Below are 14,488 nucleotides of genomic sequence, written 5' to 3'. Positions count from 1 at the left end.
TGCGATGGAAAATATACCAGGCTGTGAAAAGTGGGAGGGGCCTATCATGACTCAGGAGAATCCTTCGCCATCAGCACGCTGTAATAGGAAAAAGCTTATAACTCTAGAATGCTAAATTCAAACTGCTTCATATTTGATACACACGACGACTGTCCAGCCATAAACAAAACTCCATAACCAATTTACCCATAATGCCTTGCGTTCTCAGAGGGCGCCGCTTCTGTGGTCGTCCTACACGAGCAGCTGTAGCGGACAGACGATATGTCGTGTTGACTTCAAAACACTGTAGGATGAATCTTATTAGATGGAAGCACATTGCTATGGCAAATAGAGCAGGCTGTGAAAAGTGGGAGGGGCCTATCATGACAGGAAAATCTTTCGCCATTTCTTGGTAAATGCAATATCTCAGTTGTTTTTACAACAATTTACACCAAATTTGCTCAGGCCAATTCCCAAAACAGTGGTATACGTGACCGTGGGTTACCGCCCCCGGCCGCTACATCGGAACCTATGACGCCGCTCGCGGCTTTAATTATTATTATTATTATTATTATTATTATTATTATTATTATTGTTATTATTATTATTAATAATAATAATAATAATAAGCATAAATCATATATTTTCCTGTGCAACATGCATTTCACAGCCTTTCTGCCTGTCAACAGAAAAGTTTCTTTGAAAATAAAAGACAAGTCCAACATGAGAGACATTAAGTATTTATTTATTTTTGACCAGCTGTCCTTGACCCACCAGTTGAGAATCGCTTATTGTCCCTTTAAAAAAATGTAGTTGATGAAAACGATGACAAAAATTCACACTGCACTAAATCAGGACAACAGAAATAGAATTAAAAGAAACACTGAATGAGACTTGAACTGACAACCTATCATCATATTTTGAGAGACCTGAGATCTTGGTCATCACATCTGGGACTCCAGGAAAGTCTGTATATTTTGTGCTCTATCACAGTTTTATGAACTCACCTTTTATAGAGTTTTATAAAACCTCAGTTGTTCACCCTGCATGTGTTATTCAAGGAGACGGGGGGTGAACAGTAAGCATTGATGTTAAATTGATGGATATCGTATGATTACATTACAATCTTAATTACTAGCCATTATTGATTGATAACAATCATCATACATAGTTTTTACACAGTCTTAATCCAACAGATCATCTTTTGGGTGCAGTTTGTGACAGAGACGGTGAAGTGGCTGTTTGTCATTGTTCTCCCTGCTGAAAGGCACAGTAAGCTCACAATAGAAGTCTTGCCCTTTGCATGTTTTTTTGTAGCTAAAAAAAGTTATATAGATTTGTATCTCTTCGAATGTTTGGCTTCAGCAGATTTGATCTTAAGGCATATTAACTAGTGAAATAATAAATAAAAACATAAAATGTCATTAGGAGTTATTACCAATATATTTATACAAATTAAACATAAACACATAGCCTTAAATACCTCCATGTTCACATCAATATTCCAAAAAATGATTGAGCATATCCTCCTTAATGACTAAGCCCTAAAATAAATCTAATTGACTCCCTTTGACTCCAGAAGAGGGGGCTGATGGGAGGATTTTCGGTCAGTTGCACAGACCTGACTCACAAGTTAGAGAGAGGCAATGTTTCAGGAAAATGTGCCATTTTTCCTTCAACATAAGAGCATTCCCTAGGGAAAGGTGTTCCTGCCACATGCAAAATCCCTTTGCAGTTTTCACATTGTGTTGTTTCTTTTTTTATCTTTCCACTCAGAATCTTTGTATTTATCATGATAGCTTTAAACTATTAGTAGTGTAATCTCTTCAGGACAGGTGCATTATTCTCAGTTTAACAGTTGTTATGGGTTCAGTGTCACCAGAACAGCTCTATTTTAAGTTGTATAGCTGTCCATTCAGATGCTTATTTATGTCAGAATGTAAGATGTGATAAACACATGTAATTATTTTAATGGTTAGACATCAGTTCCCATCAGTTTTACTGTCACGGTCCGGATCCTTTTTAAAGTGCAGCATTCAGCATTAATCATTTATCAATAAAGTCTGCTGTTCGGGATGATAGTTGATCGTTTTTCCGACATTAATTTACAAAATGTCAGACTCCATTATTGGCAATTAGTTCATCAAGAAAAAGGTCAATTGTGTTATTTTAATTACATTTCTCACTAATTAACTAAGAAGCGTGCGCGCGCACACTTGTTTTTCTTGTCTTTGTCAATAGGATAACGTTCAGAATGTATTCCTGAGGGATTAGGGGGCTTTATTTTGAAAGGCATGCCCGGATTTTGACACAGCATGCGCCCTGGACTGTTGCTGCTGCGCACGGTCGCACAGACGCTCCAGAGCGCGAGACGCGTCATTCGTCCCCAGGACGCGCCGTCTGTGATTCCCTCACTCCCAGTAAAAAACTTAACGGACGCCGTCAGGAGGGTTTCCTCTCAACCAAAGCAACTTTTTACACAATAACAGCGGATTCCTGGAACTAACGTGCACACGCGCGCGCGGACGCACGGCTGAGGTGAGAGGACGCGCTCACTGGGGAGCTGATCAGAAGCAGGTGTGCACCGTCACCACGCGCGGAGGAGAGCAGACTTTGATTCATGCTGGTGTGTCCGTGGACTTTGCTGAGCACGAGCACCTGTGCGTGTGCGCTCTGGTCTGGATGTCTGCGGGGACCGCGACCAATCAAGGTAGGATACCCGTGACCGTCCCTGTCCCTCCACCCCGTGCCTTCAACGGTGGTGCTGTTGTGACCGTGGTGGTCCGAGTGTGATGGTCTCCGGGGACGCGCTGTCTCCTCTGTCCGCTCTCAGACGCGCCTCTGCGGGGAGACGCCACTCGGACACTCCGCGTGTTTTCGAGCTCAACTCTGAGAATTTTCCTTTTTGCTAAACTCTGCCAAACATTTCCCTAAATATTCACATGTTTTATTCCATGATTTACCTTCACGTCCTAACAGGAGATAGAAAACAGAACGCAGCTGCTTAAAAGCCTTTGAGTTAATCACGGTGAGGAGACAATGTGAGGGAGTGGTACAAGTCCAACATCAACATAAACTGATAGAAAACGGCAGTGTGCTTCTTTACTGTTTATTTTAGAAATCGTTAAAATATCCTCTATAGTTCATTTAATGGCAACTTTCAGTGTGATTTTAATAGTGTACATGCTGTGATGGCATGAACGCAGAAAAGAAAAAGGCTCCAGACTAAACACTGCAGAGGATGGTCCCTGTTCCATGGTGTTCCATGGTTTTAGAGTCAGGCTGATGTCCTTCCTGGTGACACAGCTGAGTCCTTACAGCACTCTGAGGTGAGATAGATGCTTGTTGCTTGTGGGAACTGTTAGGTTCATCCTTAAAGTATTTAAAATGAAATATTGGAGACAAAAGTTTGTCATTCTGTACCAGGGAACCTCCCTCCAATGTCCTTGTTCTGAGTCTATGGAATCAGACAAGGAAACGAAACACGTAAAAGCTCATTTTCTATTTGATTTCGCCTTTAAAGATGACACGTTTCCCCAATATAATCGAGCACAGACTGTGACATTTTGTCTGTTTTAAAGTGGTCAGATGTGTTCAGTGAGGGCGCTCTAAACCACGCCATTCCATCTGAAAATCCAGTTTCCTCTGAGGCTCAGTTATAATTGCATCATTTTAAACTTAACATTAGTCACTATTCACCTGAATAGAGTCAATTTGTTGAATTTTTTTTTTTTTTTTGTGTGTGTGTTTTAGGAGTATATGTCTGTTTTTTTTCTCATGTTGTCTTTTTGTTATCGTTAAGCAGCTTTTTAAGAGTCATTTTGTGTGTTTTGGTTGTTTTGTGCGTTTAAGGAGTAATTTACTGTTTTTCTTTTCTCATTTGGTATATTTTTGTTGGTGTTTTGTGCATTTAAAGAGTCATTTTCTGTTTTTCTTTCATTTTGTGTATTTATGTTGTCATCCCATTGCACTATGGATTGCAGCAGTTGTGCAGGTTGATACACACACTGCAGTGGTCAGAGGTCACTATGGTTCACGATCAAACACTGAAGCAACTGCCAAACATTCACCACTTCATTGACTCTCTGTGTTTATACTGAGTAAATATTAGACATGGGTTCTTGTCTGACGCAGAGGTGTCGCATTGATTCTGCTTTTTAAATGTAGCTGATGAAAAACGGTGATCATCGCTTTGCCAAATGGAAAAGTAAAAGCAAGGCTGATGTATTTCAGTATGCAATACACGATTCAAAATGCAACGTTAAGAAAACATTAAACCGAGTTCGAAATCAACAATAAAATTCTAATAAGCAGTCGAGAGAAACAAACCTAGTAACTTTAATTCTTTGTTGTTAAAGTTCTGCTTTTATTTTTGTAAATTCTGGTGAACTGTTTTATTGTTTTATTGATTTTTACCAAATTAAAGTTTTTCTCATTGTTTGATGCCTTGTGAGTCCTAAAAAAGCCTAATTGTGTCTCTACGTGATCGGAATGTCTTTGAAAAGTGTTTTTTTTAATTTATTGTAGTTAAATTATTGCAGTGAATCAGTTAAAAATGGGGGAAACGTTAAATAGATTAATTCTACTCAGGGTGGTGGAGGGATATGAAGCTGTTAATCGTGGTAAGGCACGTACTGAACATCTCTCTATTTCTGAAATTAGCCTCCACATGTGACTCAGAGGGAAGGTGTCGTGTTAGCTGTGGAATGAACTGGAAACATGTCCTCAGTGAGCACTAGTTTGGACCAATATCATCACAATCACCTGTACCACAGATGGGCGGAGCCTGATCTCATATCACCACTTTCTGTTTTGCTATTTAATTAAAAAATGCGCACAATATGCTGCATCTTCTGTGAGTCGCTCATCAGCAAACGGACCTTGTCCACTTCTGTGCTCCACCAGTCACACCATTCTGTGACCGAGCCTGGACTCCTGGCTCCGCTGAGTCGTGCACTGAATCACTTATATCGCCTCCTCCCAATCAAAGGGACGCCATGACTCTGCAGTTCAAAGCTCCATTCCTCACCTGGCGGAATTTCAATGAATGAAGCGGCGTACACACCAGGGTTGGGGTCAATTATAATTGTAATTGGTAATTAATTACAATTATGATGTAATTATAATTGCATTTGTAATTGAAATAATTTATTGCTATTGTAATTGACTTCGTAATTGTAATTGGCATGGAAATTATATAAAAACTAAAATTAAAATTTAATTAAATATGTTTCAGGTCAAGTTTTCCCACTACCTGTCACTTCTCTTGAAGGTCATTTTACCATTTTTGACAGAAAAAAGTCTCAGACACCCAAACCAAAAATATTTCAGTAATTAGGAGGCCTAACAAGGTAACCAGGAGATGAAAAACAAATTGGATGATAGATAATATTTTCTTTATGTATTTTACAACTGATTTAAGACATGGATCAAACTGACCTGTTATAAGAGATGCTACCACAAGAGGAAAGTTATGGGCTTATTTATTTCAGGTTTGGTTGTTGTGATTAATTGTATTTGAACTTTAGTAATTGAGAACAAAACTGTAATTGACTTTCAGGGGAAAATGATAATTGTAATTTTAATTGTATTTGGAAAAAAGGACGATCACCATAATTGTAATTAAAAAATGTAACTGACCCCAACTCTGACACGCACACACACACACACACACACACACACACTATTCCATTCAACCATATCTATCCTCCAAGACAGAAATCTCTTGTGATCAAACGAGGTCTAACAACGTGATCTAATGCTGCGTTTCAAGCAACTCTGAATTTTCCAACCTCCTACTTGAAAAAGTGACCTTGAACGCCACCTGGCTGACATAGCAGTCAGCCGTGTTTGAGATATTGATCAATAACAATTTGAATGAAAAATGGAGAGTTCGGAGTTTCCTTTAACGTGTTCTACGTCATAGATCAGAGTCATTTTCACACACACAAGGAGTTTTAGTTGTAAATATTGAACGTTTGATAATTACGGTTGTCGTCCCCGACCCATTTTTATGATGGCGTTTTATCGCCACATTAAAATTAAAAAAAATCTGAGCGCTACAAGAATAAAGTTGTAATATTTAAAAAATAAAGTTGTAATTTTATGAGAATAAAGCAGTATCTTAAAGAAACTTATACTGGTATAGTGCTCAGAATTTCCCGTTGAAGTGAATGCGACCAGCACCAATCGCCCCGAAGTCGACCAGTTCCAGCCAGTTTCTCCTCCCCCGAAGAGACTATTTGCTCCATATCAGTCTGGTTCTGACGTCGGAACAAATGCTAACGTGTGCAAAGTGTCTTTGAAGTCTTTAAACTGATACCAGTGTGATGATGATGATGGGTGATAAAGCTCAGTATTTCACCATGTGTGAAACCTAAAGAGAAGTTTAATCTCACTAAATGCAGACAAGATCCTGTTTGTATTTCAGTTTTATTCTCATAAAATTACGACTATGTTCACAATATCACAACTTTAATCTTGGAATATTATGACTTTAATTTCCTAAAATTATGATGTTAATAAAATGCAACTTTATTCTCATAAAATTACAACTTTATTCTTGAAATTTTACTTCAATCTCGTAGCGGCCAGATTATAGTCATTTTAATGTGGCTCTAATACGCCGTCGTATGTTTCAGAGCAGATCATCAGGACAAATTCATTCTGAACTCACTCACCTCAGATCACAGGATCATCTGAGAGGACATAAAATAATCTGGAGGTTGTCGTTTTTGGTCAGGAATGAGGAAAATCAGGACTCATTTAATAGTTTGACTTTTGCTTCACCCTGTTACTGCCTGTATATTTGTAAGTGTGAGAGGGCAGAAATAGCCCTGGTCCTGCCCTGACAGGCACAGCAGGCTCAGAGTCCTGGAGAATAGACATGCAGCAAACACAGCACAGGCCTTTTCAGAGGCACTCATGCATGTTTTTTTAACCTACATGTCCTGTTTTGTGTCTTCGCCTCACATTCTCCCCTGTGCTTCAGAACCCCCCCCCCCCCCCCCCCCACACACACACACACACACTTTAAACAAGGCTTCTGTGTTCAAGGCTGTGTGCTATCACAGAGCCTTATGAAGAGGATTCAGTGAGAGGGGAAACAACAGGAGTCATTGAGAGATAGGAGATGAACAGATGGGAGATAAGGAGACAGTCAGAGAGGGAGTGTGTACCCCGCACTGTGTGATGGAGACAGACTGTGTTTATCAGCTGAGCCCCACACATTTCCCTTTGTGTCACACTCATCATGCTTTAAAGAAGATCCACACATGAGCTGAAGACGCAGGCCCTTCAAAAGGCATTCATGCAAATCATCACCTCAGTGCTAGTTAGCATTAGCAGCAGGGCTCAGGGGACGTGTGCCCTTAAAGCACGGGGTGAGCAGGTCCAATGATACCAGTGCGTCCTCAAAGACAAGAAAAACCTTTGTCAACTCAGTGACAGGAAGGGATGTGTTCACCCTCCGATTTACCAAGATGGAGGAAACCAGACGGAAAATATGGAATTCACTTCTCCAATGGAAAATGGCAATATTCTTATTATTTTTAATTCATTTGTTTTACTTTTTGAAACATAATAAAGCAGAAATTACAATGTGATGCTTAATATATTATCTCATGCCTGTTTTGCTAAAATACATCATATTTACACACAATCTGTCTTCATAAACGGGCAGAAATGTAGATTCTTGCACAAAATATGACATTAAATGTACAGTAAGATATTTAATTTATGGTCATTTATAAAAGCTTCACATGATGTTGGATTATTTCATCAGTGATTGTAACATTAGTTTTTTTCCTTAGGGCTCTCTAAAATCAATTTTATTATTTTCCAAATTACATTTTATTTTTTTCCAAATTGTGTTTTAAACATGCATTTTTAAAAAAAATCTATTTCCTTTTTTTTAATATTTATCATTTTTTTTCCAGAAACTCCTGTGAGGAAACTAATAATAATTAAAAAAGAAAACCATAATTAAACAAATGTACAGTATGTCAAAATAAAAAATGTAACTTAAAATCATGTGTAAGCAACAATTAAAAGTAGATGCAATTTTTACTGTCATGGATTATTTTTAATTATTCATAATCAAATGTCATATAACGATGTATGAGAGAAACATTAATGTCACCCACTTTCTCCTCAGGGATCAATGTTTTACTGAATCTGAGCAGGTTTATTGATTTAGTTTTGATCAACTTAGTTTATATCAACCTCATTTTTAATGATCCTGATGACATCATTCCAGACCATAATGATTAGACAAAAATAAATGGACGCATCAGTTATTTCACCACTAGGGGCCAGACTATTTTACTGTATTAGATGGTATCATTAAAAGCACTTTTACATTCAATTTAACTTCTTTTCATTAACAGATTTTCATTTTGAAAAAAATGTTTCTAAAATCTCTGACAGCTGTGTCATGGGGCTTATGGAGCCAATGTGTTGGTTTTTAGATCAGAGATGAACACTCGTGATGAAGGAGTCACCTTTTGCTTATTTTTATCCTATCGTGAAGAAAAAAAAGAGAGGAAACACCTTCACACCTCAGCCTGGTTGTTGGGAACAACTGGAGAAAAAGAATACCCAAAAAAGCAATGAATGAAAGCAAAGCGTTCAGACTCTAAACATACAGTCAGCTGCTATTATACACTTTCTCTGTTTAAATTGTAACTTTCATTTATTCTGGCTTATTCCATATATTTTCTAAAGAAAATAGCTTAAGTCTTTGGTCTCTGGTTTGTTTCATAGTAAGAACAATATTTAAAGGAAAACAGTTGATTCAGTCCTAAACACTTTAAAAAAAATCCATTCTTCTCAATTCACTTCTTAATGTGAAATATTTTCTAAAAAAAATTCAAATGTGTCCATTTAGACATGTTGAATACTGAATTTAATGTGTATTTGATGCTTGTCAGTCTTACCGCTTACAGACACGTGTATGGCTGTAAACATGTTCAGATTTGCCGGTAATAACTTATAAGGTGATAAACCTTACCTGTGTTAAAGTTAGTAACTTCATTTTTTCATTGAGTAACTGTTTGCTCAAGACAGGGTTGAATAATGGTTGTTTTCATTTTCGACCTGGGATTTCTTTACAAATGTGGAATTATTTGAATATTTAAAAATGTCAAATATTTATTTTTATGCCAAAGAACAAAAATACAAGGTTTATTTATCATCATGAATCAGTATTTCTCCACACAACACACACACACACGCACACACAGTCAGTTGAATGCAGACACATTTAGCAGATTACACAGGTGTGTAGCAGTGATCTTTTTTTCCTACTCAGTACTGAGACTAAAGGAGATCTTTGATCTGAAGTGGTAAGATAATCATCAAGAGCAGAGGCGTGATTTCCATCTCCGTTCAGCTCTCACTGGAACTAATCTGGATATTAACACTTTCCCATCTGAACCACACACTCTTCCAGAGTGCTCAGACTAAAATATATAGGACGCTATCTTCACAAGTAGCGTAACATTTGTAACAATAGCCCTCCCATAGGGGGCGTTGCAATTCAACAAACACATGCGTGTGAACACTTGCATGCAGTTTTTGTAGGAACCTTAGTAAGTGTAGGCCTCCTCAGCTCATTCCCCCTGTTCACACAAAACAATAATAAAAACATACAAATTGAGAGAAAATTGTTCAAAATGCTTAACAAAAACACAAAACAACTAAAATATAGCACAACAAAAAATGACAGGGCCTGTACTACAAAGCTGGATAAATATATCCTGGATATCTCCCCATTAGCTATTAAAACTCATTCAGTGCTAGCCATTTTCAGCTTTTCTACCCCCTCAGTGCCAGCCGTTTTTGAGCATTTTGACTGATTTTAAAGACCCACAGAATATTTTCTACGATGACTATCTGAAATCTGACACCAGATTCTAAAAGATTGAAGCCTCTACTTTCATCAAAAAAAAAATGTTTCTAGCCTGTTTCGTTCTTTTGTAATCAGCCGTTGAATAGAGCAAGTTTTACACAAATCTTCAGTTTCTGAGCAAAAAGCTGAGAAAAAAGCCTTTTTGTAAAAAAAAAACCCTGTCAGTGGCTTTTAAGCTATTTTTTTTTTTTGCTTTAGTGACAACTCTAACATCTGAACATCGTTTCCTTATATAAAACAAAAAAAAGAAAAAACAGACCGGGCTTTTGATGGCAAAATGATTATTATTTTGCTATCAGGGTCAGAGTTGAATTGATTTCTTACTGTATTTTTGGCGTTCCTCCAACTTTCTCTCCCGTCAGTCTATACACAGGTAACTTCCTCTTCCTCCCCGACATACAGAGGGCCACTGCTTGCCCCATTTTTTTATGGTTTTATCTCACAATCGCCACATTATCCATGAATTCCACACTTTGCGCTGTGCGCTGCTGGGAACGTCAGCTCTGTACGTCTCATAAACGCCTTTCCTCTCTCCCTCTTAGCTCTGCGGAGCATGGATGATCTCTCATCCAAAGGTGCGCTGCTACCTCCTACATGTCACCTATTATTTTGCTATCTGGCTCACAGGCTGGGGGTATTTTAGGATATCAACATATTCACTTAACCCAGGTGTTTCCAACCTGGCTGCGTACACGCTCGCATAAAAGGCAGGAGGTGGAGCTTTAATACACACTTTGATTTTATCCTAGTGCTTAACATGATCCCAACCAGGTTAGCCGTTCAGCGTAAGTTACCATGGTGATTTAGAAGAAGTTAGCCAGCGTCGTAGCACAGCACACACAGAATAAACCCCAGACTTATGCGCAATAAGAGGATATCCAGCTTTGTATTAGAGGCCCACATGAGGGCCTGATCAGGAGTAGGTTAAGTTCTGGATTACAGTTAGAGTATAAAGCCCCGCCTCTTGACCAATCAGTCCTCTTTGAAAATGACCTGCCCCAAGAGTAGGCGGATCATTCTCTGAACATATTGCTGCGTGGACCTGATCTGACAGCTGACAAGAGAGAAAGGCATTGATGCAATCCTTTTATTTACCAATGACATCGTATAGGAAAGATATGGAAAGGTATTTGTTTTCATGAAGCTTCATTTATATATTTATGCTGTTGGTGAGTCTGGCGACGCAGAGAGCCTCAGTCCTGTAAGATAATACAGGTTGTATAAATTACAAATATTGTCCACCTTACGTAGGCTAAGCTGAATGAATGCAGCATCAGAGCCACAGACGGCACCCAAAATGAGACGGATATAAACACGTCTGTGCTGTAATTAAGTGAAAGGTCAGTGTGTATGACTATGTTTGATTAATTATTAATAATATCTCACGTTTTTACGCATTAACAATCTTCTATTCTCTGTCTGCATTCCTTCTTTTCGGCTTTTTAGCCAACATCAGTGTTGTTTTTGGTCTGAATTATGGATTTAAATTTTTCATATTATCTCATGGTGACATACAGTAAGTTGCTCTGCACTGTTTCTCTGTATTTGTGATTGGTCAGACACTGCTAAATCAGCCCCTTTTATGTGAGCGTGCCACTAATGCAGTCAGGTTGGGAACACCAGAGTTAACTGAACGTGTTGATAACCTGCTTCATAGTACAGCTGCTCTGTTTGGTTAGGTAAAGCTAACAGAGAGATATCAGGATATATTTAAGCTTCATCGTTTAGGCCCTAATGACTGCAAAACACATAAAACAACAATTAAAACATGCAAAATGAAGATAGGAGCAAGCAAGTTGGGAAAATAGAGTGAAAAGAGTCAGAAAAACAGAAATGCTTTGTTCTTTCTTGTATTAATGATCAGATTGGTCATTATTGAATAATGTAAACTTTCTGTATTTATCAGCATAAATTTTTTCTACAGTGCTTCTCTAATTTATTAGACCATCTGTCATAAAACAGGAAAAGTATTAAAAATCCTTCAAAAACTTGTTTAAAACTAAAAATTGCTCTCAACGTAACCGTCAACTTTCAACCACAAGCACATTTTTCTGTTTAGAAATTCAAGAAAATAATATAATTTCACATATTAATCAATAATGTGCTTTACTACTTTTTGTAAATTTGAAAATTAATAGATAACAATACAATAATAATTACATTTAACCATTGGCCATGACCAATTTGCTATTCATTTACTGTTAAAGCTTCTAATACATTTATTAAGCACTGTGTATTTTTTCTAAATTGTGACAAATGTGTTGGTATTTCCTGTTTGCGGTGTTTTTATACTTTTTATTAACACTTTTATTGACAGCTCTAGCCTGAGGGCTTGTTTGTTGTTTTTATCTGTGATTGACGGATACAAACAAATATTGTCATCCCCACACAACTTGGCAAAAATCATTTAGCTTGTGTGAAACATTAATCATAATTATGATTCCAAATAGATTTAACCTCCACTAACATTTGGAGAACCAGTATTAGATTATTTTTAAAGAGGTTGATCCCATCAGGGCGTTGTGCCTGTGCTGGAATTAAAAGGAAAAACCTGGAGTGAACTCCATCAAAGATCATACATAATACTACAGGTTACATCTGGTTATTTTCTTAAAGAGTCCTTGTAGAGCAGCCAGGAGGATGAAAACCTGCTCTTTCCGAGGTTTGCCAAAGTACGTGACCCGGAAGTGAAGCGATACACATTCCGTGATATCTTTAACTCTGCAACACCTAGGAGTCTCTAAATCCTCTGAAATGTCCGTGAGGAGGTTCTGTGCCCAACACCAGCTAAAGCGAAAAGGACACGTTTCGGACGCACAGTTGGAAGCAGCGATCTTTTCATGCCAAACTGCCATTAGCATAGCCGTTAGCGTCGGATGAGAGTACACTTCCGGGTCACATACTTTGGCCAATCGGTAATGGAGAAAATGGATAAAGGTGTTCGTTTTTTGTTTTCTGTACAGAAGCAAATGAGTTTGAATTTAAAAAACAAGGCATTTTTCCTTTTGATTTTGGAAACAAATATCAAATCATGAGTGTTTTTTTCGTTTTTCATGTTTTTGTTACATAATGAAAAACGAATGAATAAATTATACACGGATTGTCAGTGTCCTGTGTACTGACACCTCCTGAATGCTGATGAAAACATTTGAAGTGTTAAGTATTACAATATAATCTAAATAATACTCTTTTTGAACTATTCTGTTAAAATGTTACCAAAACTTTCAGTTTCAACTAAAGGTAAATTTCTCAAGAAAAGTCATTTCTGAGTGACTGGAAAGTAATCGTCACTGTGCAATTTGTCTGCAGTCACAATTTGTTTGTAGTTTTGAGTGAAAGGGTGAAAATGTTGTACTTTCTGTGTTAGTGTTGTAAGAAAAACAATCATTTACATTGTTATACAGACTAACTCTCCTTGTGTTCTGAATTTGTAAAGGTAAAAACATTCAAAATAGATTTGGTAAAAAAATGCTTTAAGATTGAGTTCCGATTCAGTGCGAGTTTCTATAACAACTTTTCTGAAGGTTGATGAATAATTTAGCTTGTAAAGCATTTCAGGAAGTAGTTGCTCTAAGTCGTAATGACTGATTCCCTGTTTTCGGAAGGCAAATTGTTTCTGTGCATCCATGTTGAATTGATTGTATTTGAGCTCTGCGATGATGAATGTATTCCTCTGATGCACGCCATGTTCTCGCTGTCTTCTGCAGTGTGACACCAGATGTTAGCCTGAGCCGTGGCGTCACACCGACGCTAGCTGCACTCAGGTGTACGATGGTGGGCAGTTGGGCTTCAGTCAGAGTAGTGCTGACTCCCTACTGCCCTGCTAACGTCAGCCGTTCATTTGTGATTTATTCCACTCTATGTTCCACCTCATTACATCTGCAGTGTTGTTTTTCCTCTGCTAAGAGAAATTTGCAGCTAACTATTGAGCTTTGCGCATTCCCTGTAGGTTGAGCTCTTTCATTTGAGCTTCATGATTGACCAGGAAAGAGTCAAAGACAAGTCGTTTTCTCAAAGTTTATTTGCTTAGTCCCAAATCTCTGACCTCATTTATTGTAGTTTGCGATGCTCTTATTTATTTATTTATTTATTCCCTCCAACATTTCCATATGATACAATTCAAACTATTTGCCTTCTATTCACAAGATCATTTGCCAAATCTGCATTATGTATGTATTATATATGACTCACGTAAAATCAAACAGTACCAGGTTTCGATAATCAACACATCCTTTTGACTGAGAGAGAATGGAAGAGTAGGCCATTTCCTGTGCAGTACCTAAACACAATGAATCATTAAACACACAACGTGATGTTAAATTGTCCTTTGCTGTGTCTCAGGTGTAGGAAGGAAATCTGAGATGCATCATCCATAGTCTTCCTTTTAATCAGGGGGTGTTTTGGCCTTTTTAACACTAGAGACTAGGGATGCACCGAAATGAAAATTTGAGGCTGAAGCCGAATAAAATCTAAACGCTTGACCGAATATCGAATGCAGTTAAGTTTTTCACTATTTTTTTTAAATAGTGCATAATTAGCCTAGAATACCGTATTTTTCGGACTATAAGGCACGCTTAAAATCCTTTAATTTTCTCAAAA

The 14,488-nt window shown here is 37.8% G+C and overlaps 1 protein-coding gene across 6 annotated transcripts in view; it reads left to right on the top strand.

The window, feature by feature from the left end:
- Positions 1-2,329: 2,329 nt before the first annotated feature.
- adgrb1a (adhesion G protein-coupled receptor B1a) overlaps positions 2,330-14,488 on the top strand; it is a 227,193-nt gene continuing 215,034 nt past the window's right edge. For all 6 annotated transcript variants that reach the window (XM_028470093.1, XM_028470091.1, XM_028470094.1 and 3 more), the window contains exon 1: positions 2,330-2,689. The gene's annotated coding sequence lies outside the window, so the exon portion shown is untranslated. The remainder of the gene's footprint in view (positions 2,690-14,488) is intronic.

This window comes from Gouania willdenowi, chromosome 16, assembly GCF_900634775.1.
Source record: "Gouania willdenowi chromosome 16, fGouWil2.1, whole genome shotgun sequence".
Classification (NCBI taxonomy): domain Eukaryota; kingdom Metazoa; phylum Chordata; class Actinopteri; order Blenniiformes; family Gobiesocidae; genus Gouania; species Gouania willdenowi.
This window is presented reverse-complemented; position numbering and strand designations above follow the sequence as displayed.